Source organism: Citrus clementina, unplaced genomic scaffold (assembly GCF_000493195.1).
Source record: "Citrus clementina cultivar Clemenules unplaced genomic scaffold, Citrus_clementina_v1.0 scaffold_1, whole genome shotgun sequence".
NCBI classification, from domain to species: domain Eukaryota; kingdom Viridiplantae; phylum Streptophyta; class Magnoliopsida; order Sapindales; family Rutaceae; genus Citrus; species Citrus x clementina.
The window spans coordinates 5,779,864-5,788,229 of NW_006263303.1; the positions used below are offsets into that span (position 1 = coordinate 5,779,864).

An 8,366-nucleotide genomic window follows, 5' to 3' on the forward strand; every position below is an offset into this window, starting at 1 on the left:
TAATCCAACTCTTTTTTTTTTCTTTTTTACTAATTATATTGTAGAGCTAGCTTTAACAAATCAGTATATTAAAATTAGTCAATTTCAATAAAACTTCACCTTAAAACTATTTTTCTATTTTTTTAGAATACATATGAATCTTAAAATCTTAATTTATTTTCTTCTTATTATATATTTTTATTTTTATAACTCCAAACTTTTATAATTTTTTAAAAGTAAAAATTTAACTAAAATTTATAATATAACATAAATGATGAAATGGAGCGGGTGTAAAAAAGTTATTAATGTCGTCTCTACCCGATCAAAGCCACGAGCCTTTTGATGTTCAGCGGATTAGCCAACCCACTTAAATAAAACATGGGATCAAGTTTTTGGATGGGCAAGAGCTGTTTGGGTCAACATCACACCGTACATTATAACATTACCAACCTCCAAGGTCTCTATTTCTTTTCAGAAGTTTCAATTTTTTTGCGCCTTTTCCTTTGCATAATATAGTGTCACCCTAATTTTGAAGTGACTGGAAGATACAAAGAAAAATATAAATATTTACATTTATTTAAATAAATCTCCAAGATTAATTTAAAACCTAATTTATGAATGAAATAAATCATCTAATTTGAAACCTAATTTATGATTAAAATAAACCATCACTCACAAATATTGTAAATATCATTATAGTCTTTACTAATTCGTCACCCTAATATTAGCGAAATTATCACAATGCTATTTATAATTCTGCCAATAAATTTACTTTTAGAAATCTATCTTTATTACTTTTCCAAATTTCTTCTTCTCCAAATTTCTCTCTCATACCTCTCACAAAGTTGCAAAAGCAAGAAATTTATCATTCATTTGACTATTAATTCATTGAGTTTGACCAATTTTCTTGTTAATGGAACTTAAATTAAAGGAAGGTTGTCAAATTTTTCCTATTAAAATTGCTACATACTACTTACACCTACTATTTTCATAATGACCAATTATCCTTGCTGTTATTATGTTATAACATTAAGAAGTTGATCAATTTTTGAGTGTTTTTACCCAGTCGCCCCTAGTGTCTAAATGATTGGAGATTGGCGCCAATTTTCTTAGCTCTAGTGGATAAAACTACACAATGACGCACATATGTTTTAACTGACATATAACAAAGTGCAATTTTAAAAATGCCCTTACTTTTACAGCTACAAAGACTTAATTGCCATTAATATGTGGATTGAAAAATGAATATTAACATGAAGAATAACAATTATTTTCCAATTTCATGAATGAAGCTATATATACCCATAAAATATAATTGTAGGAAGCTTAATTTTGCGCCACTTCTAGGTTTATCAAGCCACTTTCCCTTGCACAAACATTCCTGAATATTCTATCCTTTCAACAAAATATGAATACTCAATCATCTTAATACTCAATCATTTATTACAAAAAGAATCCAACAAAATCTTACCACATTGTGTGTATATATATATATATTAGGGAGTAATTGTTTGATATAGCAATGGCATATAAGATAAATGTAATCATAATATAAGAAGATTCCATCATAGCTAACCAAACCAAAAGTAAACACCACATTCGAGTGGGTATAAATTTTGTTGCCATATACCCAACAAATGAAGCCACCATTACCACATGTTGCAATAGCTAACAAAACTAATTAGATACCATATTTTACCGTATACTACATGCAACCACCAAAGCCATCAGGTTTAGAAACTAACGGCTGCGTTGCATTCAACCTATGTTTGTGCTCTAATAAATTCAAGAAGCTCCAGAGCCGGTTTCCATCTATACTCATTCCGATAACCATTCCATGACTTTGACATTTTGTTTGTCACATGATCAGTCTTGTAAAACTAGCTGAAATGATGGCATGACCATGTGCTTGGATTATTGTCAACCGTACCAATCACTTGTAAGCGTTTTCATCAATGTTGTTTATCGCTGCTATTGCATTATCGAAGGCAATTGGTGGCTCTTGCCGTTTCCAAGGTGCTCCCTCAAAATCACACTGTACATTATAACATCACCGAGCTCCAAGTCTCCGTTTCTTTTTAAAAATTTCAATTTTTTTGCACCTTTTCCTTTGCTTAATATAATATCACCCTACTTGTAAAGTGACTGGAAGATAAAAGAAAAATATAAATATTTACATTTATTTAAATGAATCCCCAAGATTAATTTAAATCCTAATTTATGATTAAAATAAATCTCCACTCATAAATATTGTAAATATCACTATAGTGTTTACTAATTTGCCACCGTAACATTCATAAAATTATCACAATGCTATTTAAAATTCTGCCAATAAATTTACTTTTAGAAGTCTATCTTTATCACTTTTCCTAATTTTTTCACCTCCAAGTATCTCTCTCATCTCTCTCACAAAGTTGTGAAGGCAACAAATTTATCATTTACTTGACTATTAATTCTTGGAATTTGATCAATTTTCTCGTTAGAGGAACTTAAATTAAATGGTATGATTATCTACATTGAAAGAGAATTTATAAACACTGTTGATTCAAATTTCATACTTGATGAGTTTTAAGCATAATGTTATCTTATTATATTTGAATTGCTTCTTGTTTTCTTGGTTTTGTATTATCTTGGTCGCTTCGTCATTATAATAGAATATACATTTTGTGGATAAAGTGCTTACATTTTGTCCTCTCTCTGACATGATTTATTTTCTTATATCAATTAAACTCTATTTAAGATAAAATTTATTTTAATCCGACTTAGAACAAATTCCTGGCTGGACCTTTCTTTGATAGATGCAATACCCTTAAGCTTTTGGCAAAATCATCTATCTAGTACTTGACCACTTAGCACGATTGTCTTCGCAACCCATTAAGAAACTAAATATTAAAAATAGAGTTAATTTTAATATTGTGTAGAGTGCTTAAAATTAAAATTTATTTCAACCCCTGGTGCAAAACTAGGTCCAAACTTTTGGCCCATGAATTTGTAGTGGAGCGTATGCAATGCAAGTACATGCGTCCGTCGGGATTTTATGCCAATTACAAAAGGCTAACGAGAGAAAAAGCCGAAGCCGAAAGGTCAAATAAAAGAGTCGTGAGCCTCAGTAACCCACTGCCAAAGTTAAAAAATTCTATATTGTCATCCTATGATCCGAAAACCTTTTGCCAATTTTGGTCCTCAATTGGCCATCAATTCAACACAATGTCCCTTAGTCGTTGTTATTAAAAGGAGTGCTTATGCATCGCGGAAACGGAAAAGCAAACCAAGAAAAGCTAACAGCTCCTTAATAGTTTTGTTCCCAAGTATGGTTTCGTTCACTTTCTCTCTTTAAAAACCTTAAATAGTAAATAGCATTGATCCCTTTTGTCAATTTTCTTGGCCACTATCGCCCCATTTCTTGAAGCAGACGTTACACTATTAATTTTTGTTTTCCATTTCTTGAAGCAGACGTTACAATTTTAATTTTTGTTTTATCTATCAATTTCAAATGCTTTTCTTGTGTTATAATGTCTCAATCAGTTTTTTCTATAAAATGAATCCCATTTATTACGTCCTTTTACTTGAAAATTCTAGGGCTAAGTTATTAGTTAATTACCAATACCTAAACTTGCATGCTTTGATTTATTGCATACGCAGAATTACTAGCCAATCAAGTCTTAATCCTTAATGGTTTTCAATACCCGCCGCTTTGCAAGTCTTAATCCTTCTGTGTTCAGATCTCTATCAAGAAGAATCTTGCCAATAATGCATGCCGCGAGCTGCTATCCTTTCTCCTTTCATTTTCATCCTTCCAATAAAAGACATGTTATCCCCTTCTTCCATGTACGAATGAGCTCCTCTGTGTCCACTGTCTTCTCCCCTATACTAGACCTTGGTCTGATTAATTGCTCTCACCAAACCTATGTTCTCCACCACCGATTTAAAGGACCCAACTAGAAAGCCAGCTAAAGTAATAAAGATAAAAACTTATTCTTCTAATTAACTTAATTCCATCAAAAGTAAAATGAATACTGACTTAGTTAAACTAAAAGAAAACACTCCACATGTGAGTGGCGTATGTGGTTTATGACAACCCCCATACACTTCCATAGTGAGATTTCATTTCCAGAGAGAAAGACTTCTAATTGATTATGTATGCCTAATCTTTCTATTACGTACTAATTAAATGCATCTGGAGTTTTGTAAAGTCCTTTCCAATATTTGCCTAATAGATCATTTAAGTGATGCTATTATTCAACTTGTTTGGTTTTCTAGATGCCCCATATGTGATAATAAAGTTACTCTCAATTTATGAAACTAGTGGAATAAATTAAGGTTTCACTTGCAAGCATGGTTGAAACATCATATTTTGGGAGTGAGAAATATATTGGTCGATGCCTCGATGGCTTTGGGATATTTTGTATGAATATCAATGGACAATAATACATAAAAATTGTTTTAAATATTTCATTTTTTTTCTAATTGTTTGTTGATGAAGGTTGGAATTTTATGCAATATACAAAATGCATAGATCTCATTTAAATTTTTTCGATCACATAATTTTGTCGTTAGTTTGACCAAGAAGTTAGACAAGCAAATCAATGATTTCTATAAAAAAAAATGAGAGCAATGATCAATATTCCAAATATCATTTTCATTAATCCTTTAGAATAAAGATAATTGAATATTTAATGAAGCATGGAGGTACATGTCTCATTCCGTGCATGAATTCCTAAAAAGCAAATGAGAGAAAAAGCCGAAGCGAAATGATAAAAAGAGAGAGAATCGGGGGGCTCATAACCTAACAAATGCGAGGATTAATGAGAATAAAAGTCAATGAAGAGACAGTTATTCAATGCACCCCCCATTGCCAATGCTCAGAATTCTTTAATTTTCATCCTATAATCACACAATATCTTTTGCCAACTTTTGTCCTCAATCCCTTACTCGTTGTCACACAAAAGAGCCTTTATGCATCACAGAGATGAAAAAGAAAACAAAGAACCACAGCTCGTCAGTTGTTTAGTTCCCAAGTAATCAATTAGCATAAAAGCTTAGCTGCTGGCGCGCTGCTACATCTACATATGGTTTTATTCACCTTGCCTCTTTAAAAGCCCTAAACAGTAAACAGCATTGATCTCTTTTGTCAATTTTCCTGGTCACGTTGTCCCAAGATTTGAAATGTAGAAGATATAATTAGTAGAACACGGTTTCTTCAAACTGCATACAGTTGTTATTAGCTAAGAAGTTAACCTGTTCAAAGTACAAAAGATGTTTATTATTAATTTCATTAATCTTTTTTTCTTTTTAATGAAAAATAAGGCTATTTTTGTCCAGAAATGTGACATTAATATGCATGCCATTTGCAGTTGAAGTTGCCAATTTTTTTTTTTTTTTTTAAATTGGAGGTGTCCTTGTTAGATGGCCTTCACATGCTATTTTGATAAATAATTAAACTAAGATGTACCATTATGTCATCTCATAACCAAGCCATTACTTTCGCATTGATTTAATTTAAATGGAAATGATTACATCCAATGGTTAATCCTAAATCAAATTATATAAAGGAATTCATTTATGTTAATTAACATAATACATGTGCAATGTCAAAAATAAATGAAAAGACATCGACATGTAACCTAACCAAGCTATTACTTTCACATTGATTTAATGGAAATGATTACAACCAATGGTTAATTCTAAATCAAATTATATCAAATTCATTTATGTTAATTAACATAATACATGTGCAATGTTAAAAATAAATGAAAAGACATCGACACGTAACCTATTCCTATTTCGGATGAGTGACAATTGATTGATTAGAACAAGCATTAACTAGGATTGCAAAAAGAAATTGTATAGAAGAATTAATTTCCATTTCAACAATTTTTGTTGTTGTCGTAAATGTATATGCATATTTTAATTTGGAGAAAAAATCAAAATGATAAGCATGCAAAAATCAAAACAATAACGTGAAAATTACGGTGTGAGTGGAGCCTGTCGCAAGCCAATGGAGTTAATTAAATGCAGTTTAGTTTTGTCAGGTCGTTTTCCAATACTTGCTTAATTTACCATTTGAATGGTGCTATTATCTATTTTTTTTGGGTTTTCTAGATGCCCGTATTCATAATAAATTTACTCTGAATTTATGAAACTAGTGGAATAAATTAAGGGTTCACTTGCAAGCATCTTGCAGTAGTTATCGATGATGTTGGGATACATGGTATGAATATGAATGGACAATATAATGCATGAGAATTATTTTAAATCCTTCATTTTTTTTTAATTGTTGGTGAAGGTTGGATTTTGTTCAATATATATACAAAATGTATAAATCTCATTTTATATTTTGTCGATCACATAATGTCATCGTTGGTTTGACCAAGATGTACTTAAAGTTCTAGACAAGCAAATGATTTCCTATCAAAAAAATGAGAGCAATGATCAATATTCCAAATATCATCCTCATTAATTCCAAAAATCATCCTTATTAATCCTTTATAATAAAAATTGATCAATATTTAATGAATCATTCGGCATATGAATCCGACAAAGCAAATGAGAGAAAAAGCCGAAGCAAAAAAAATAGCAAGAGAAAGAATCAGGGGTTCAGGAACCCAAAACAAATACGAGCATTCATGACAATAATACTCAATGAAGAGACAAAATGCCTATAAATACCACAGCTTGCAAAATCATGCCAAACATCTGAAAACTTCTCGATATTTTGAAAACTTTTCGACGTCATGGCATTGAAAACGTTCTCTACTTATGCTTTCCTTTGTCTTTCTATTATCTGGCCTTCTTTTTGCACCAAAGAAAATCCCAAATTATTTCAAGATGAAAATCCCAAATTATTTCAAGCGGAAATAATTTTTGTTCATGGTATCTATGTGATGCATTTATCAATTGGCAGTCCTCCTGTCGATATATATGGTTCAGTTGACACAGGAAGTGACTTAGTATGGACACAGTGTGAGCCTTGCCCACAATCACAGTGTTTCCGGCAAGAGGCTTCACTCTTTGATCCTAAAAAGTCTTCCACATACAATTCTATTTCTTGCTTCTCATTCCAATGTGTCATAGCCGGAACGAATTGCTCCGAAGGAGATTGCATTTACTCCTTGGCATATGGAAGAGGTTTACATGGATCGTTCTCAAGTGGCAATATTGCCACTGAAACTCTCACTTTCGGTTCAACATCCGGAAAGCCCCTTGAAATGCCAAAAATAATCTTTGGTTGCGGACACAACAACAGTGAAAGCCCAAACACTCCTTCAAATCAAACAGGCACCATTGGCCTTGGACCCGGCAGTTCTTCATTAATTTCTCAAATGGCAACATCAATTGCTGGTAAATTCTCCTATTGCCTGCCCCACGAAGGTTCAAGCACAATAAACTTTGGTGGAATTGTTGCGGGTGCCGGGGTAGCTTCTACCCCTTTGATTATTAGGGACCATTATTATCTCACCCTTGAAGCAATCAGTGTAGGCAACCAAAGGCTAGAATTTGTGTCTGGTGGAAAATATTTTATTGATGCTGGAAACATTTTGTTGATACTGGTGTTCAGCGTACTTTATTACCACTAGAGTATCACTCAAATTTGAAGTTAGTAATGTCCAACATGATAAGGGCACAACCCATTGAAATCAAAATAGGTGAGCCTGGCCTATCTGATATTCTCTGTTATAATATTAGTTCACAGCCTGAGCTTCCTGAAGTAACAATTCATTTTAAAGGCGCAGATGTGAAATTGAGCCCTTCCAACATTTTTCAGAATATTTCAGATGATCTCATGTGTTCTGCTTTTAGAGGTGGTGATGCCAATACAATTTACGGGAACATAATGCAGATGAACTTCTTAATCGGCTATGACATTGAGCAAAGGACAGTGTCGTTTAAGTCGACTCATTGCGCCAACAATTAATTAAGTAACTGGAAAGCTTGGGAAGTGTGCTTTTGGTTAATGTTTAAACTGTTTTTTTCTTTATTTTAATTGATGTTGTTCTATTTGATTAGAAGTCTTATATCTAAAGCTTTCTCGTCCTTAAGAGTTCTGGTTGATGTTAGTTTTTTATTTAGTCTAAGTTGGATTAGATTAGAAGTCTTTCGTCATTTAAGCTTTGAAGTATTGTAACAGAGGCACTTCCTCTACAGTGGGTTATATTATAAACATCTAGAATTCTTCTCATTTGCGAGTGTTTCCTTTCTGTTTGGTTCGTTCCTCTTCTACTTCATTTGTTTGAATCTGGGTTACTGCAGAATTTATTTTCTGTACTTTGTTTCTTTACACTTTTGTCCTTCTAATAAAGGTTTTCGAATAATATCAGTGTCGGAAAGATCAAACAAAAGAATCGTGGGCCTCAATAACAAACTGCCAAAGCCAAAAAATTCTTTAT

At 32.3% G+C, this 8,366-nt stretch overlaps 1 pseudogene; it reads left to right on the plus strand.

The window, feature by feature from the left end:
- Nucleotides 1-6,688: 6,688 nt before the first annotated feature.
- On the plus strand, nucleotides 6,689-8,122 carry LOC18055856 (annotated as a pseudogene).
- Nucleotides 8,123-8,366: the final 244 nt, after the last annotated feature.